General features: G+C 53.2%; 1 long non-coding RNA gene across 6 annotated transcripts in view; it reads left to right on the forward strand.

Annotated features, from left to right (window-relative positions):
- The first annotated feature begins 462 nt into the window (after positions 1–462).
- Positions 463–18208, forward strand: part of LOC102130606 (uncharacterized) — a 41237-nt gene continuing 23491 nt past the window's right edge. For 3 of the 6 annotated variants that reach the window (XR_012428664.1, XR_012428663.1, XR_012428666.1), the window contains exons 1-2: positions 13565–13643; positions 14300–14808. This is a non-coding gene — a long non-coding RNA (uncharacterized lncRNA). Of the gene's footprint in view, positions 610–13564; positions 13644–14299; positions 14809–18208 lie in introns of those variants that run through there. The other 3 variants (XR_012428665.1, XR_012428661.1, XR_012428667.1) reach the window with 2 other exon arrangements.

Raw genomic sequence — 18208 nt, forward strand, 5'->3', positions numbered from 1 at the left:
AGGGCCTAGAAATGGTGGTGATCAGCTCCCACACCTGAGCCTCCCTAGTCCCCAAATCACCAGCGGGGACTTTTTTACAGCCCCTCCACCCAGCCACCCTGGGTCCTGTGCAGCCATCTGGGTCTACGCATCTCCGGGACGCACAGATGAGATGGAACTGTCCCACGCATGTTCTCTGGGGCAGAAACGGCGGCAGAGCCTGCCGAGGCCACTCTTGCCAGCTGGCCAGGGCACAGCGTCTGACCCAGGAGGCTGTGACCTCGCTGCCCCAGGCCTGGCATGGCCTGTGGACAGTGGCCTGTCCCACCAGCCACCAGGAACCTCCCTTCAGTGCCCACCCCATCCACCTCGCCAAGACTGATCTAGAAATTATTTATAGATCCGAACTCCACAGAAACCATTGTGTCTGCTGTTGCCATGGCAATGGGGATGTGGCAGGAGCGCCAGGCTCTCAGGCTTTCCAGGGCCCGTGGAGGCCGGCAAGGGCGGTCGATTTCTACCAGGAGCCCCTGACTCACACCCGCCGTCAGAGACCCCCGGGAGCGAAGAAGACAGGCTTCCCACCCTTTTCCAGCAGGGCTGGCTGCATCCAGGAAGACAGCGCTGCTGGTGAGTGGTTCGATTTTGTTTCAGACCTCTCCAAGAAATCATCTAGAACAACTTCCGCAAGACTGGAGGTGCTCCCGTCCCCCATGGAACCTCTCGGGAACACAGCCTCCGACTCCTCACCGCAGAGCAGCTGCGTCAGACTCCCGGACGGCAGGGCCTAGGGATCTGTGTTTTGGTTTTGGGATCTGTGCAAATCCACATGACTCAATAATCCAAACATACAGAGAGCCTGGGAACCCTTACCCCACTCTGGCGCCCTATGCGTCCGCTTTCATTGGCTTCTTGTATTTCCGGCTTGTTTTCTTTAGGGAGGCAGCAAATACAAGATACGGTCCACTTTTACCTTTTTCCCCGCTCAGAAAATAAAGATGCCACAGCCAGGCTTTTGCACCTTGCTTTTCTCACTAAATGCTATTTTCCAAAGCTGTCACCAAATTTGCCGCTTCTTTATTTTTTTTCTTGTACGGCGGCACAGCGTGGGTTCCCTCCTATGGGTGGGTGTGCCAAGGAATCTGCTTGCGTAACCAGACCTTTTTCCTAGGAGCAGTTGCCCAGACGCAGCCCTAGGATGAGAATGGGTTTGCAGTGACTATTCAGGGAGTACTCCCTGGGGACACAGGTTGGGGGTGGGACGCTGGACTGGAAAAGGAAGGAAGCTGAGCAGGGTGCTATGTGGGCACAGTCCTTCCGCAGCCTGAAGGAGCTGGGGCGGGCGGGGCATGCCCAACCCCACAGGGGAACTGTGGAGGGTCAATCACACCCTGGGATGTCCCAGCCTGAGACCAGGGAGCTGGGGGCTTCATATACCCATCCAGAACCCACCTGTCTTTGGTTAAGGGCGGTCTAGGAAGGTCTAAATTCCCAGGCATTTCCATGCATGATGATGACGAAGCGGCTTCGGGGAGCCCACGGGCCACCCTCTAAACCAGAGGTCTCCAACCTCTGGGCCACGGCAGGAGGTGAGCAGCAGATGAGTGAGCAAAGCTTCATCTGTATTTACAGCTGCTGCCCATGGCTCACGTTAATGCCTGAGCTCCGCCTCCTGTCAGATCAGTGGCGGGCTTAGATTCTCAGAGGAGCGTGGACCCTATTGTGAGCTGCATATGTGACAGATCTAGGTTGCACGCTGCTTATGAGAATCTAATGCCTGATAATCTGTCACACGGCAGTGACCAGCAAGGACACACATCCCTTCCCGCATGAAGCTTACACTCCAGACCAGCGTTGCCCAATAGAGCTTTCTGCAGTAATGGAATGTTCTAGATCTGCGTTGTCCAATGTGGTGACCACTAGTCCCATGTGGCTGTTGAGGCTTTGAAATATGGCTGGTACTGGTTTGTGGCCTGTTAGAAACTTGGCTGCATAGCAGGAGGTGAGTGGCAGGTGAGCGAGTGAGGCTTCCTCTGTATTTACAGCCGCTGCCCATCGCTGGCATTACGGCCTGAGCTCCCCCTCTGGTCAGATCAGCTGCAGCGTTAGATTCTCATAGGAATGCGAACCCTGTTGTGAACTGTCATTCGAGGAATCTCGGTTGTGCGCTTCTTACGAGAAACTAATGTCCGACGATCTGTCACTGTCTCCCGTCACCCCCAGATGGGATTGTCCAGTTGCAGGAAAGCCAGCTCAGGGCTCCCACTGATTCTACATTATAGTGAGTTGTATAATTATTTCTTTATATATTACAATGTAATAACAATAGAAATAAAGTGCACAGTAAGTGTAATATGTTGAATCATCCTGAAACCATTCATCCTGCCTGGTCCATGGAAAAATTGTCTTCCATGAAACTGGTCCCTGGTGCCAAGAAGTTTGAGAACCACTGCTTTCAGCAGCTGCTGGTGCTGGCTGGCGGAGGTATAAACGCTCAAAGCTTTGGAGTGCACAAAAATGGTAAAAAGGGATCTAGGGGTCCGGCAGGGGCCCTGTGGTTATCCAATACATGTTTCCAATGGATTCTGTTACAACTGGTTCTGACAGGGAGCTGCCCTGGCTTAGAGACAATTCGTGAGCAAATTATCACCCATGTACTCAGCACTTCCATGAACCAGGCCCCGGCTAGACCAAGGAGTCCCAGGTGTGTGGACCCCAGTGCGTTTCCTCCACGGGTGTGGCACTGGGCAGGAGAGGGCCGAGGGCCCCTGCAGCTGGAGGTAGCTGGTGGCCCCTGTGTGCTCGCAGCCCTGCTGCAGCTTCCTCAGAAATGACACGACCTCACTGCACCTCCTGACCTTGAGGTGCACTGAGAAGCACTGCAGAGGACACTCTGCTCATCAACAAGTTTTATTTCTCTGTTTGTGCGTTCAGCACAAAATATGTGTATTGGTGTAATAGACTTTGTAATACGTTTCCAACGTTTTTTCTACAAAGTTTCAGGTCTTTCCCATAAGCAGAGCCCTTGAAGGTGCTGGCGCAGATTCCACGATCTGAGGCCTCCTAACGGCCTCTGGAGCCCCTTTCTGGCACTTCCCACATAGAGCTGCCGCGCATGGTCCGAAAATCATCCTAAAAATGGAACCTTACGCTCAGGCAGGCACCGCACAGTTCTGTGTGAGTCGCATGCTTCTCAGCCAAGACGCGGCTGTGTAGGAAGTTCCTTATAAGGATTTCCTACTCTTTTTGGGCCACCTGTTTGTGTCATGACCAACATCATTTGTATTCCCAAGTCTGTGCCTCCTGTGGGCAGGAAGGGGCCCTCGTTGCCTTTTCCCTTGTGGGTCTTCAAGTCCATGAAGTGGGGGCTTGGCCAGGGTATGAGATGTCTTTCTGCAAATTAGAGAAAGGGATATGCTAGGGTTTGTCCTTTCCGACGCTTATGCTGAAATTGAATCCCTACAGTGGCAGTATTGAGAGGTGAGGCCTTGAGGAGGTGATCGAGTTGAGAGGGCTCTGCTGTCATCAGTAGATGAATCCATTGGTGGACTCACAGGGGAACGGGTGAACGTTGGCGGACTCACGGGGGAACGGGTGAACGTTGGTGGACTCACGGGGGAACGGGTGAACGTTGGTGGACTCACGGGGGAACGGGTGAACGTTGGTGGACTCACGGGGGAACGGGTGAACGTTGGTGGACTCACGGGGGAACGGGTTAATGGGTTAATGGTTATCCCAGGAGTGGGTCAGTTATCATGGGAGTGGGACTGGTGGCTTCATAAGAAGAGGAAGAAAGACCTGAGTAAGCAGAGTCAGCCTCCACATGCCCTGTGCCTCTTGGGGCCTCCATAACTGTAAGAAATTAATTCCCTTTCTTTATAAATTGCCCAGTTTCAGGAATTCTGTTATAAACAACAGAAAACAGACTAAGGAAGCACTCCCTATCTGAGTGGACTCAGCCTGGAAAGGAACAGTCTTCTGCGTGGGGGGATTTTTATAGGTGCCCCAGGGTGGTTGGGACTCCATCCATGCTGACCACCCAAGCATCATTAACCTGGGATATTAATGAGGACATTGGTTTGGGTGCTCTAACAAGGACAATCAAAGTGGCAGAGATTGCCAGAGGTGGAAGGTGATTTCTTTCTGTCTCTCACAGCTGGGGTCGAGCTGGTGTGGCCTGGGCACCTTCCCATTTGTCATTCCACAATTCCCCTTGTGTGTGGTCCTTGTCCATGTGCTGCAGGGCAGGGTGCTGAGAAGCAGATCTGCAGTGGAGATTTGCATGCAGGAAGGACCTGAGCATACTCTTGGGGAGAGGCAGGACCAGCAGAGGGAGGAGGTGGCTGAGATGCTCCCACAGGAGCTCTGAGGCTGGCATGGGCCATCACAATTGTCCCAAGTGGGGGTGAGGGGCTTGGCCTCTATAGCCCCCCTAAGAGTAGGTGTGCCTCTATGTAAGCCAGCTCTCTTCTGCTAAGGGTAATTCCCAGAGAGTGCTGAGAGTGGACCACACTCCAGCCAGCAGGAAGGGGCAGCGGAGGGGGAGACTCCCCAGTCTGTGCAGGGAGAGGCTCAGAAGGTACACACATCACTTTTCATCCTCATCCTTATCATGTGGCCACATCTACCTTCGAGGGAGGCTGTGGGGTGCAGCCATATACCTGTTTAGAAGTCAGGGTTTGTCTCACCATGAGCTCGACGGGAAGACCGTAACACCTGGCACCTAGACAAGCCAGCCCACCGCCTCGGTGCTCGGGAATCAGTGCATGAGCAAAGGAGAGATTAGGAGCAGAGTGCCTGCTGTTGGTAGGAAGAATAGGATGTTTTCTCTTGGCTTGGGAGCACACAGAGTGATCCTGTGGGTATTTGTTTCCAGTGCTGCATTGTATCACACATTTAACCACTTAAAACAACACACGGCCAGGCGGGGTGGTTCACACCTGTAATCCTAGCACTTTGGGAGGCTGAGGCAGGAGGATGGCTTGAGCCAAGGTGTTTGAAATCAGACAACATAGGAAGATCTCTTGTCTCTACAAGAAAAAAAAATTAGCTGGGTGTGGTGGTGCGTGCCTGTGGTTGTGGTCCCAGATATTTGGAAGTCTGAGGTGGGAGGATTGCTTGAGATCAGGAAGTCAAGGCTGCAATGAGATATGATTGCACCATTCCACTCCAGCCTGGGTGACAGAGCAAGACCCTGTCTCAAAAAACCAAACCAAAACACAAACACACACACATTTATGATCTCACCATTTCTGTGGGTCAGGCATCCAGGCACAGCTTAGCTGGTCTGTGCTCAGGGTCTCCTGAGGCTGTATTTGAGGTGTTTGCTGAGCTGCATTCTCATCTGCAGGCCCGAATGGGGCAGAGTCTGCTTTGCGTTCATCCAGGCTGTTAGCAGAATGTATTTCCTGTGGTTGTAGGGCTGAGGGTCTGCTTTCATGACTGACTGTCCCCTGGGAGCTGCCTTTGTCCCCTGCTATGTGGCCCCCTCCAAGGGCATATCACCATGTGGGTATTTCTTTCCTCAAGGCTGGCAGGAGAGCTCCTCACTCCTGCCTGCTGAGATGGAGTTAACGTAATGGAACGTGCTCACAGGAGCTGCCCCTCGCTTTGCCACTTTCTGTTGTTCAAAAGCACGTTCCAGGCCCTGCTCACTCTCAAGGTGAGGGGACCACACAGGGTGTGATTCCCCGAGGGTCACCCTGGAATGTGTCTGACACTCCCTGATATGGTGAGGACAGATTCCAAAGGCCTGTGCTTCCAGCCCGTTTCTGCTGCCACTGGGTGCCCTCTGGGTGCTGTCTGGCCAGCCACTCACCTCTGCTGGGCCTTGATGTCCTCCTCTGTCCAGCATAAGCCATGGAGGTCAGTGGTCATTAATTCAACACTGAAATTGATGCATTGTTTTTCTTGTGTCCAGAGAACATGTTGAGCTCTGTTTTTTTATGTTAGTCGTAGGAATGCTCCCAACTGCAGCTGTGAAAGCTAAGGGTGGCTGAGAGCTCGCGTGGGCTGAATGTTTCACAGACACTTTTTGTGTAATCCTCAGAGAGGCTGAGGGACCTGCCCAAGCCACCCAAGTAGGAAACCATAGCGGGGAGCTCAGTGAGGGCAGGTAGGACTTCAGAGCCAGGCCCTTCCCGCTACGGCACCCTCTCTCCTACTGTCCTTGCTCCCTGATGGAATCTAGCTTTCCAGCAGGCAGGGGGATGGTGGGAAGAGGCTACCCCTTTTAACCTTGATGAAGTGCCAGGGCAGACTTCGGCAAGCCGGGCCCTCATTCCCCATGCCTCCCACCCCTCCCTTCACCCCATTTTGCTGCTTTCATCAGCACTCAGGGCAGAGAAGGGCTGGTCTGACCTCCTAGGCTTCCCCAGTGTGCCGACCACAGGTGTCTATCTTTACGACAGCCCGTCTTGGGGAGCACAGTGATCCGACCTGGACACATACAGGCATCATCCGCCACTGCATTAGCTGCCTCTGAGACCTAGGACACCCACTGCCAGGCCTTTCTCACTTTCCTGGGGCATGTATCTCTGGGTTGGTAGGGACTGGAGGTCTCTGAAGGAGAAAGACGGTGTTGGTCCCTTGGTCAGGAAACGCCTGGCACGCTTGCTTCAGAACCACCCCAGGGGATGATTTATAGAGGTGCAGGTTACCAGGTAAGGGCACCACAGCAGGTGGTGGGGACCACAGCAGGCCCAGGGACGCTCAGGAGCTGGCTGCAGAGCTGCTGTCCCTCGGGCTGAGGGAGGAAGGCTGTGGCGCTGGAACCTGAAGGGGAAGGTGTGTGGAGTTCAGAGCTGCAGAGGGCGTGACCTTCAGGGAGGGACAGAAGGGCTCTGGGGAGGTAAACACCAGCCCTCCTGCTGCTGTCCTGTGCTGATCTCATGCCAGGGCGCCCCACAGCCAGCCAGAGGCCAGGGGGCAGCAGGGTCTACTTTTGCTGTCAGCACCTTGAGCAGAGAACAGAGTGGGCAGGGGCAGACGTGGATGTGAAGGGCAATGGAAGGCATGGGGCGCAGGACCCCTGGTGGTTTTGGCTCCCTATGATGTGGCAGGCATGGGGCAGGGTGTTTGGAGTGGGCATGGTGGCATGTTCTGTGGCTGGAATGGGGCAGGACATTCGGAGTTGGCATGGTGGCATGTTTTGTGGCATTCATGGGGCAGGGCATTTGGAGTGGGTGGTGGCATGTTCTGTGGCACACATTGGTGGCAGGCTAGGAAACGTGGCCAAGATCACACTATGGGCAAGCAATGGAGCTGGGCTCAGACCCAGGGCTTTCTGCCTCCAAGTGCCACCTTCCTGCTGTAGCAGACAGAGCAGGAATTGCAATCTGAAGCCACCCTGCCTTTCCCTTGGGCTGGGGCCGGTGTCTGCAGTCCATGCTTTTGTTGACCATGGTGTGGGCTGGAGCCAAGCTGGGAGGAAGTGCTGGGGAGGGTGGGGTTGTGCCGCACTCTAGCCTAGGGGGGAAGGGGTGTGGATCAGAGGGAGGAAGGAAGAGAAAATGGGGGTGGAGAGAGGGGAGAAGGCACCAGGGAGAGGGCAGGGGGCTGGGAGTGCAAAGTACCCCGCAGTCCCAGATGGTCCTCTACTGGTGAGTTGGCTATTAACAGCAAAGAGGGCTCTAACTGCAAAAAGCAAAACACATTAAGGTTTTTTGGAGAAAAACTATAATATCTTTATGACTTTGGGGCAGGAAAGGATTTCTTTAACAAGATCTCCAAAGCACAAACTGTAGGAGAAAATACTGAGGACTTTGATGTCAACATTTTAAAACTTCTGTTTAAAAAACATTCTTGTAAATAAAATGAAAATACAAGTCTCACAGATTAGAAGTTATCTGCAATGCAAGTAATGGACTAAGAGTAAGTGTCCACACTCTGTAAAGAACTTCTGAACATCTACACATAAAAGACAAGCAAGAAAATAGAAAGGTGGAGGCTGGGTGCAGTGGTTCACGCCTGTAATCCCAGCACGTTGGGAGGCCACGGTGGGCAGATCGCCTAAGCTCAGGAGTTCAAGACCAGCCTGAGCAGCATGATGAAACCTCATCTCTACTTAAAATACAAAAATTAGCTGGGCATGGTGGTGCATGCCTGTAATCCCAGCCACTTAGGAGGCTAAGGCAGGAGAATCGCTTAAACCCGGGAGGCAGAGGTTGCAGTCAGCCAAGATCGTGCCACTGCACTCCAGTCTGGGTAGCAGAGTGAGACTCTGTCTCAAAAAAAAAAAAAAAAGAAAGAAAGAAAGAAAAAAATAAAAAGAAAAAGGAAAGAAAAGAAAGGAAGAAAGGAAGAAAGGAAGGCGGGCAAAGGGAGCCACAAGCAAGTCAGAGAAGAGAAAACGTGTGTGGTTACTAAATGTCTGAAGAACCAGTGCCTTTGCTGGCTGAGAAGTTGCAAGTCAAAGTCACAACGCGATGCTTGTCCGCACCCAGCACACTGGCAAAACTTTAAAAACCTTGCCACCCCAGTGATGGAGGGGAGGAAGGGAAGCGGGCATCGTGCACTTTGCTGAAAAGAGGGTGGCTGCATGCAACGGCCAGTGGAGCGGACGGCCAGATGCCCCTCTTTCAAGCATAAGCCTCTATTGTTCACAGTAGTGTCACCCAGGATAGCAGGCAACCTGGAAGCATCCATTGACAGAATGAAAAAAATAAATTACGGCAAATTCACACAATGGGACACTGGAGCCATGACAAGAAATGAACTAAGGCTACGTGGATACAGGTCCAAAGCAGAATGTCAAGGCATAAAGGCTGAACGGTGGATGCTGCACAGCTCTGTGTACACAGGGCTGGAACCATGCCCGGGAAAGGTGGTCGGGAGTTACATGGGAGCTTGGGAGCTCCTTCCTGCTCCTCACTTCCCTTCTCAGGGAGAACTGCATGGGTAGAGCAGGGTGTGTGTGGCAGTGTGTGTGCATGTATGTGTGAGCAAGTGGCACGGTGCATGCATGGATGTGTGAGCATGTGGCAGTGTGCGTGCATGAATGTGTGAGTGTGGCAGTGTGCGTGCACGTATGTGTGAGCTTGTGGCAGTGTGCGTGCGTGGATGTGTGAACGTGTGGCAGTGTGCGTGCGTGGATGTGTGAGTGTGGCAGTGTGCGTGCATGGATGTGTGTTTGTGGCAGTGCGTGCACGTATGTGTGAGCACGTGGCACTGTGCATGCATAGATGTGTGTTTGTGGCAGTATGTGTGCACATGTGTGTGTTTATGGCACTGTGCATGCATGGATGTGTGTTTGTGGCAGTGTGCACGCATGGATGTGTGATTGTGTGGCCGTGTACGTGTGCCAGCATGTATGTGAAAGGCGTGTTTGTGTGAGTGTGTGACAGTGTTTGTGTGGGTCTGAGTGTGTGGTGTGTGATGATGAGTGTGAGTATAAGTGTGCCGAGGACGAGGTTTCAAGGCTCCCTGGATGCAGGTGTCCTTTCTGGGCCACTGCTCAGGTCCTGACTCCCCCTTTGGCCCCTGCCTGTCACAGGGCATGGGGCCACTCGTGCCACCGGGGGCTCGGGAGGAAGGAGGCTCCTGGCCTTTTTTGCCCGAGGGCGTGGCCTCTGAGGGAAGGGTGGGCCATGCGCGGCCAGGAGGAGCACCCGGGGCTTTTTGGAGCCGGCTCCCACCGCGTGTGCTGCCCTTTCCGTCCAGCAGGTGGCGCGCCCGGGCAGTTTCCAAACGACATCAGGCGTCCCGCCCGCCCTTTTTGCAGGCGGGGAAACTGAGGCTGGACTTCTCCTTCCCCTGAGCACCAGAGAATCCATTCTCTCAGTCCACGTGCTTGTGGGGCCTGGCTGGGTGCTGGGGTTGGGAGCCATGGTGAGCAGAACAGACGGGGCCCCCCCCTCCGGAGCTTGCGTCCCAGTGAGGACACCTGGATGCATCCCGTGGGGAGCGCCCGACCCTGAGACACTGCCACTCACCCCACACCCAGCACAGTTTGCACGTGAGACCCCCAGCGTCTGCAGCCCTGGGACGCCCTGCAGCCTACACAGCCATTGCTGTGCACCGCACACCTCTCCTGTTAGCCCGAAAACCCCTGCGAAGGTCCCGCCTCCTCCACCTCCGTGTGTTTCAGGGACAGGCAGCCCATCCTGGTGGATCGAGTGTGGGGGCACAGGGTTCGCACACCCTGTCCACGAGGCTCCACCACGCTCGAGCTGTGTGGCCATGGGCAGGCTGCGTGTCCTCTCAAGTGGGTCAATGATGGTCACCACCACAGAGGGTCGTGGGGGGGCTGACTGGGTGTGAGAATGCCTTGCAAAGGCACCGGTCTCCCCACACAGGCACGCGACCAGACCGTCCCTGCTTTTATTGGAGGGTGTAGAGAAGGGAATTTTGTCCCTAAAAAGATATGTACAACGCCGGGTTCAGTGGCTCACACATACAAACGCTTCTGAAAAGGATGGATGAATGAATGCAAAGCGGACCCGCCCTTTGGTTTCCATTGGGAAGTGCCCCAGCCCTGGAGTAGGGGGGGCTGTCAGCAGGGTTCCATGGAGTGGGGGGGTGGGATCAGAGCCCAGATGTGCGTGTGGCTCTGGCTTGGCATTTCCTCAGAGGGACAAGATTTCCTCAAGGGCAGAGAGGGGAGAGTCCACGTAACACCCACGTATTTGAGAGAAAGCAAAGGTTTTGCTGGAGGAACGCTGGAGTCAGATGAACATTTGATGCTCTGAGGCTCCAATGGGGAACATGAGCACTTTGGAGGCGTCGGATCCAGCAGGAGGATTTCTGAATCGGGTGGAATGAAAGGTGCACGCTGGATCACGAGGTTTTCTGCAGCACGTGGCAGAGATTCCCTGCCAGTGACTCACTTTTTCAATGAGTCCTGAAATTCATTCATGCCAAGAGGAGCGACGGATGACAGACCCCTTGTAACCAGCAAAGGCTCTGTTCCCGGAACAGAGGGCTCAGGAGCCCCACGAGGGAGAGGCACCAAATAGAGGCCCTGAGCCCAGGCCTTTCCCTGCGCTGTTAGCTTGGCCAGAACACAGCAGCCAAGCATGTTTAGCTTCTGTGTGTAGGAGGAAAGGGAGCGGGAGCAGCAGTTCTGGGGGAAGCTTTAGGTTAGATTTTTTTGATTATTTATTTATTTATTTATTTATTTATTTATTTATTTAAGACAGAGTCTTGGTCTGTCACCCAGGCTGGAGTGCAGTGGCGCGATCTCAGCTCACTGCAGCCTTCACCTCCCAGGTTCAAGTGATTCTCCTGCCTCAGCCTCCCAAGTACCTGGGACTACAGGCAGGCATCACCATACCCAACTCATTTTTGTAGTTTTAGGAGAGATGGGGTTTCGCCCTGTTGGCCCAGCTGGTCTCAAACACCTGACCTCAGGTGATCCACCCGCCTCGGCCTCCCAATGTGCTGGAATTACAGGTGTGAACCACTGTGCCTGGCCAGTTCTTTATGTTTTGAAGGTTACATATTTCTGTGTGACTGTGTGTGCTGTTCTCCTAGTGGAGGTGCTATGGCCTTGATACCAATGGACGCACAGTGATATGGGCTGGGTGTGTCCCCCTCAAAATTCCTATGTTGAAATCCTAACACCCAAAGTGATGGCGTCGGGAGGTAAGGCCTGTGATAGGTGATGAGGTCCGGAGGGTAGAGCCTTGTGAGTGGGATTCGTGCCCCCCTTCCTTCATGTGAGGACAGGGTGAGAAGGCGTCATCTGTGAACCAGGAAGCAAGCCCTCACCAGACACCGAGTCTCCCAGGGCCTTGATCTTGGACTTCCCAGCTTCCAGAACTGTGAGAAACAAATTTCTGTTGTTTAGAAGCCACCCAGTCCATGGAGTTTTTATTATAGCAGTCCACGTGGACTAATACACACAGACATCTAGAGATAAAGCAGTTATAATTGTTAGTTTTTGTCACTTGGTCAGAGTTGAATTCCTTTGGCAAGTATACTTTTTTTTTTTTTTTTGAGACAGAGTCTCGCTCTGTCGCCCAGGCTGGAGTGCAGTGGCACAATCTTGGCTCACTGCAAGCTCCGCTTCCCGGATTCACGCCATTCTTCTGCCTCAGCCTCCCTAGTAGCTGGGACCACAGGCGCCTGACACCACGCCTGGCTAATTTTTTGTATTTTTTTAGTAGAGACGGGATTTCACCGTGTTAGCCAGGATGGTCTCGATCTCCTGACCTCGTGATCCGCCCACCTTGGCCTCCCAAAGTGCTGGGATTACAGGCGTGAGCCACCGTGCCCGGCCAAGTATGATTGTTTTAAATGAACCGTGAAACACTGCCTTCAAGGTCCCCGTGTGTCGTCTCTGAGCCTATTCAACAAAACCACACAGCCAGGAAGCAATCCTGGGCACAGACGAAGCTTCACACGTAAAGATGCTCATCATAGTGTAATTCACAATAGAAAATATTGGAAGCAACTTACACATCCAACAAGAGGAGATGGAAGAACAAATGACGCCTTTTTCTCTAGATGGAATATTGTGAGATCATCAAAAGAGATGGTTTAAAGAAGGAGAGAGCGATGGTTAGAAATGTTAAAATGTGCCTACCCCCGAACCCCACAATTTCACTTCCCAGAATTTATCCCAAAGACAGGCACAGGGCAAGTATGAAGAAACAAGAGTAATGGGGTTTCATAATTATTGCGAAAACTCGGAAACCACTCACAGTCACTCCGTAGAGGCTTGGTGACCTGAACCGATGAACTTGCACAGAATGGAATGCAGTGATAGCACCAGGTTAGAAACAGATGCGCAAGTTCAAGGACCTAGTGAAGGGGTGGGTTTTAAAGGTGTGTTGAGGAGGGGGTGAAAGGAGGTTATGGAAGGATAGGAAGCAGCGCAGGACTGGAAAGAGGGTAGCTGGGACCACCCGTGGGCCCAAACAGAGCTGAGGCTTTCAGAAGGGAAGGAGGCCCCCGCCCACCACCAGCAACCAGGAGGAGACAGGGGGTAGGCACGCCCCCCCTCTCCTCCCACTCTCTGCCCCAGTCTCCTGTTGGCCAAATCCAACTGAAAGGCAGAGGGCTCAGTGGGGTGGGGTAGGTCAGCCTCCAGAGCACGTGGCAGGTGGAAAAGAGAGGAGATTGGAAGTAACGGGGCTGGCAGGAGAGGCCTCACATAGGGGCAAGCCAGAAAGATGGCACCACATCTGAAAATGTGCCCGTGTGTGTCCAGAAATTCTGAAGATGACATATTTTAGTATGCTCGCTGTCCTAATCTCAGTGGAATTGTAAGAGTATAAAATGAAATAAAAACATTATATGCATAGATGTAGAGTGTGAATATATAAGTGCATACCCATGCAGATGATGTAAGAATATATATAGCAGCAAGCAGATCTGTAGGTATGCTCTTACATTTGGAAATTGATCATTCAATACATTTATGTGGAGAGTTCTGAAAATCACGATCTGGCGGTCCGCGCACCACGGCTCGCAGTGATGACTCCTGGGCCATGAGATGATGGTGGCTTCTTGCCCTCCCTCCTCTCATTACACTTTCAATCTTCTGAAAATTTTGCAATGAGTACGTACGGCTTTCACAATGAGAAAAACAGCTATTTTGCAATAAATAAATAAATAAATAATGTGTGCAAGGACAAGCAGTGTCTACGAGAATTACAGCATAACACGCACTGCTGCTTCATGGCACGACATGAGGTGGGAAAAGCGGTCCGGTGCCCACTGTGAGTGTCTGTTGGGTGTGATGATGAGTGAGGACATGTGTGAGGGGAAGCAGCCCTGTCTGGGATGAATCGGGGGAGTGAACTCCGATGGGGTGGAGGCCACGTGGGGAGTGGTGCTTTTGTTCTTTCTCCACATTGCATGCGCAAAACTAAACCAAACAGGCTTTTTTTTTTTTTAAGACAGGGTCTCGCTCTGTCTCCTAGGCTGGAGTGTTGTGGCACAATCTCGGCTTACTGAAACCTTGACCTCCTGGGCACAAGCGATCCTCCCACCTCAGTCTCCCAAGTAGCTGGGGCCACAGGCATGTGCCACCATGCCCGGCTACTTTTTGTATTTTTTGTAGAGATGGAGTTTTGCCATGTTGCCCAGGCTGGTCTCGAACTCCTGGACTCAAGCGATCCTCCTGCCTTGGCCTCCCAAAGTGCTGGGATTGCAGGTATGAGTCACTGCACCTGATCCCAAATGAGCTTTTAAAGGAGAGCAGGAGGTTCCATGATTGGCCAGGGAGGAGGCTGGGCTCTGTTTCCAGGGAAGAGGAAGGGGTCAGGTCAGTTCTAGAGGTCAGCTCTCCCAGTTTACAACTGGGGAAGCCAAGGCCCAGAGGGCGCCTGTTGTTAATCAGCGCTGGCACGCTTCTCTCCCCCGCCCCACGCAGGCCCTGCTGCACCTGCTCCCTCTTAGGACTGAATGCCCTACGATCCCCACCGAATGAGGAAGGACGCTAGAGGTTACAGGACTGGTCCCCGACCGCTCAGCCAGAAACAGGCTTTGAACCCTGCTGAACTCCGGTGGCACAGGCTGCACAAGGCTTGCGTCTCCCTGGAAGGGCCACTCCTCTCTGGTCAGCGAAATCTCCTCCCGCCCAGGAATCTGGACGGCCCCTGCCATTTGCCTGGTTGTTCCCCTACCCGAGTGCCCTCGATTTTCCCCTCTGGTCGGGGCAGGAGCGGCAGGGCTGGATGCCAGGGCCCCAGGGGCAGGGAGGTGAGTGGGCACCACTCCTTCCCCCACGGGTAAGGTGGACATCCAGCTTCGGACCACATCACAGACGCCCAGGCCCCCAGCCACAGCCGGGATCACTCAGCTGGGTAACGTCTCCACTTCCCAGCTGGGCCAGAACTTTTCCATGCTGCCAGGACTTGCAAGAAAACAGCTGTCTGGCTGGTGAGTAGAGGGGCCTGGCCCTGGGTGGCCTTCCTGGCTGGTTGGCCCCAGGGACTCAGCAGGCACAAAAACAGCCTTGCTTCTCCCCAGCTGCCGGCTCAAGGTCTGAGGGACCCTGACAGGCCTGTCCCCGGCTCAGGGCTGGCTGTGCTTCCCTTCCAGGCTGAACAGAAAGCAAAACATCAGCCTGCTGGCCCGTGGGGGTTGGGGGGGGGTCACTGCCCTCTAACAGCCTGGACATTCTTGCAGCCACTTGAGCTCAAGAGGTTTAAAAGTTCCCACTGCTTGGAGGACAAGGACAGCCCAAGAGAGTCTGCTGGTGCAGGCAGTGGATATCTGATTCCCCCAGGAGCAGGGATTTCTGTGGGACTCCTGGAGGACTTTGCGGGCCTGTGAACCTAGCAAGAAAAATGTATGTACTTGTTTTCAACAACATTTAACTCACACACACAGACCCTGGACTCGGGGGGATCAGTCAGCTGTGACTTTGCTGCTCACAGACACCTCGACAGGGATCCCGCAGCTATTGTCCAGAGAGACGTCTCACAGCAGCACGGTCTTTACCTCCTCTTCCAGGCAGGCGCCGTGATCACCCCCACTTTACAGATGAGAAAAGCCAGGCTGGGTGATGCCATGACTCAGGGTTCCCCAGCTTGTGAACTGGTATTCGAGCCCAGGTCCATCTGAGCCCCTGGGGTTAATGCACTAAACCAGAATTGCAGGATTCCACAGCGGCAGACCGCCCCACACAGGCCCACCTCTAACAAAGGAGATGGGATGGTTAGAGCTGGTTATTTAATGTGCTGTAAAGAAACCCCTATCACTAAATCTCCATCTAGTTATATATGTAACTGACTTTGATTATAGTCTATGCATTTATTTATGCATTTAAAACATTATTCTGGGCAGGGATCCACAGACTTTAGTGGAATGGCAAAAGGATCCATGGCATGAATAGTGTTGAGAACCCTTGCTTTAGAACCTGCTGGTAAAATCATAATGAGGAGGTGGAAAACACAGTGCGACTTCCATGAGGGCGGGGCCTGCCTGTCTCTTGTTCCGGCATCTAAAGGAGCTCTTGGTCAGGAAGAGCATCTGATTTCCCTAAGTTTACACCTTTTTCCTGTTCCCACCCCACTATCTCCATCAGTATCATCAAAGCTGTTGTAGAGTGCCCTGCAAATGCAGCCTCAAGACAAACCCTTCTGGTGAGGCTGCTGCCAGGACAGTTCTCCCGTATAAACCCTGGAGCAGCCATGTCCCTCAAAAACCACCTATGGGAGAGGTGAGTTCCAGAGGGGTGTGCAGAAATGGCACTGCAAATCCAGTCCAGGTGCAAATCCTGGCCCCATGATTCACTAGCTGGGTGACCTTGAGTGATTTCCCTAACCTTTCTGGTCCTTGTTTCCTTATCTGTGATATAGGCTTAATCATAGAACAATAAAAAATATTTCATATTTGCCTGATCACATATCTATGCATTTATTCACCCACCCATCCAACCATTAGTCCATTCACTCACCCATCCATCCATCCATCCACCCACCCACCCATCCACCTATTCATCCAACCAGCCAGCCAGCCAGTCATCCATGCACCCATTCCTCCACCCACCCACCCATCAATTCATCCATTCACCCATCCATCCATTCACCCATCTATCCAGTTATCCATCCATTCTTCCATCTACCCATCCATCCACCCATTCCTCCACCCACCCACCCATCAATTCATCCATTCACCCATCCATCCATTCACCCATCTATCCAGTTATCCATCCATTCTTCCATCTACCCATCCATCCACCCATTCCTCCACCCACCCACCCATCAACTCATCCATCCATCCATCCATCCACCCATCCACCTATTCACTGGCCCATCATTCACCCATCCACCTACCCACCCACGCATTCATTCACCCATCCATCTATTCATCTACTCATCCACCCATCCACCCATCCACCCATCACTCCATCTACCCATCCATTTTATTTTTTGATGTGTTTCAGAATACATACATTTCCCCCTAAGTACTTCCACATGCAAATCATTAATCAGGCTTTAATATTTCAGAAACTTAATTTTACTTCTAGGTATTAAGGTGGCCAAGTCGTGCTTCCTTCTTGCCTCTCCCTACTCCCACCCTGCCTCTCCAGGCTGAGATATCCTAGGGCAAGAACCAGCAGAACCGTCTAAACTCCTCCCAGGCCCCTGGTTTCTGGAGACCCCTCTATGGAGGAGAATAAGGACAGCCTGAAGTTGGGCAGTGGAGGTGGGGGTTGCTCCTCCTGAAGCCCTTCAGTGACAGCCAAGCACTTGCTTTTCTGGCAGTTGAGGCTTTTACTTAACTTCCCCTGGGCGCCTCATCAGCTTTGGCACTGGTGCAAACTCATCACCTTGGACCAGCTGCCTCTAGAGGTGGTGAGCTCGCCATCACTTGAAGTGGTTAAGCAAAGACTGAAGGAAGCTCTGGTGGGGGTGGGAGAATGTTGTAGAGAAAATTTAACCCAGAACAGGATTGAACTACATCGGGGCTTCACAGCTTCTGCACTGTTGATATTTTGGGCTGGATAACTGTTGCGGAGGCTGACCTCTGCACCGCACGGCATCCTGCCATAGTCCTGGTCTCAATCCATTATATGCCAGTAGCACCCACCCCCTAAGCAAAATGACAACCCAAAATGCCTCCAGTCATTACCAAATGTTCCCTGGGGGGTGAACTTGACCCCAGGCGAGAACATCTGTACTAGAGGAAACCTACAGTCCCTTGGACCTTGAAACTCCACGGTTGATCCTGCTCCCCAGGGCACCTCCCTCCTCGGTCCCCTCTGTTCACGGTCCTGTAGCCTTTCCGTTGCCATGGAAACTGGAATTGTCTTTGCCTCTTTTTCCTCCTTTGCCCACCCCATTTACACATTCTTTCAACCAACAAACTCCCATGTGCTGGGTCCAGGGAACACGGATGCAAACAGCCCCCCGTCTCCTCTTCTGGGGCGAGAGTAACAATGGTCTGACCTCCCTAAGCGGTTTGAGGATTAAGTGAGACGGACAATGCCAGGAAACGCCGAGCAAAATGCAGGCGCGGTGGACGTCGTCAGCTCTTAGAATTGCAAGCTCCAAAGAGGAGGGGGGCACCAGGCAACAGAGGAGTGGCTGGTTCTGGCTGGGGGACCCGGGGGCGGGGGAAGCAGATACCTCGCCTGCCGTTGGAAGCAGGGTCCGCAGGGTGGAGGCGCTCTGAACAGCAGGGCACAGCAGGTGGCGGGGTTGGAAGCAGCACGTGTGTAGTAACAGAAAAGCCAGGGAGGCAAGTACCGCAAAGCCCCAGAACCCGTCTTGGGGCTTGGTCCTCACCATGGGGGCGCAATGCCCCTGGAGGGTTTTAAGAAGACTGAGTG

Source organism: Macaca fascicularis, chromosome 20, assembly GCF_037993035.2.
Source record: "Macaca fascicularis isolate 582-1 chromosome 20, T2T-MFA8v1.1".
Classification (NCBI taxonomy): Eukaryota; Metazoa; Chordata; class Mammalia; order Primates; family Cercopithecidae; genus Macaca; species Macaca fascicularis.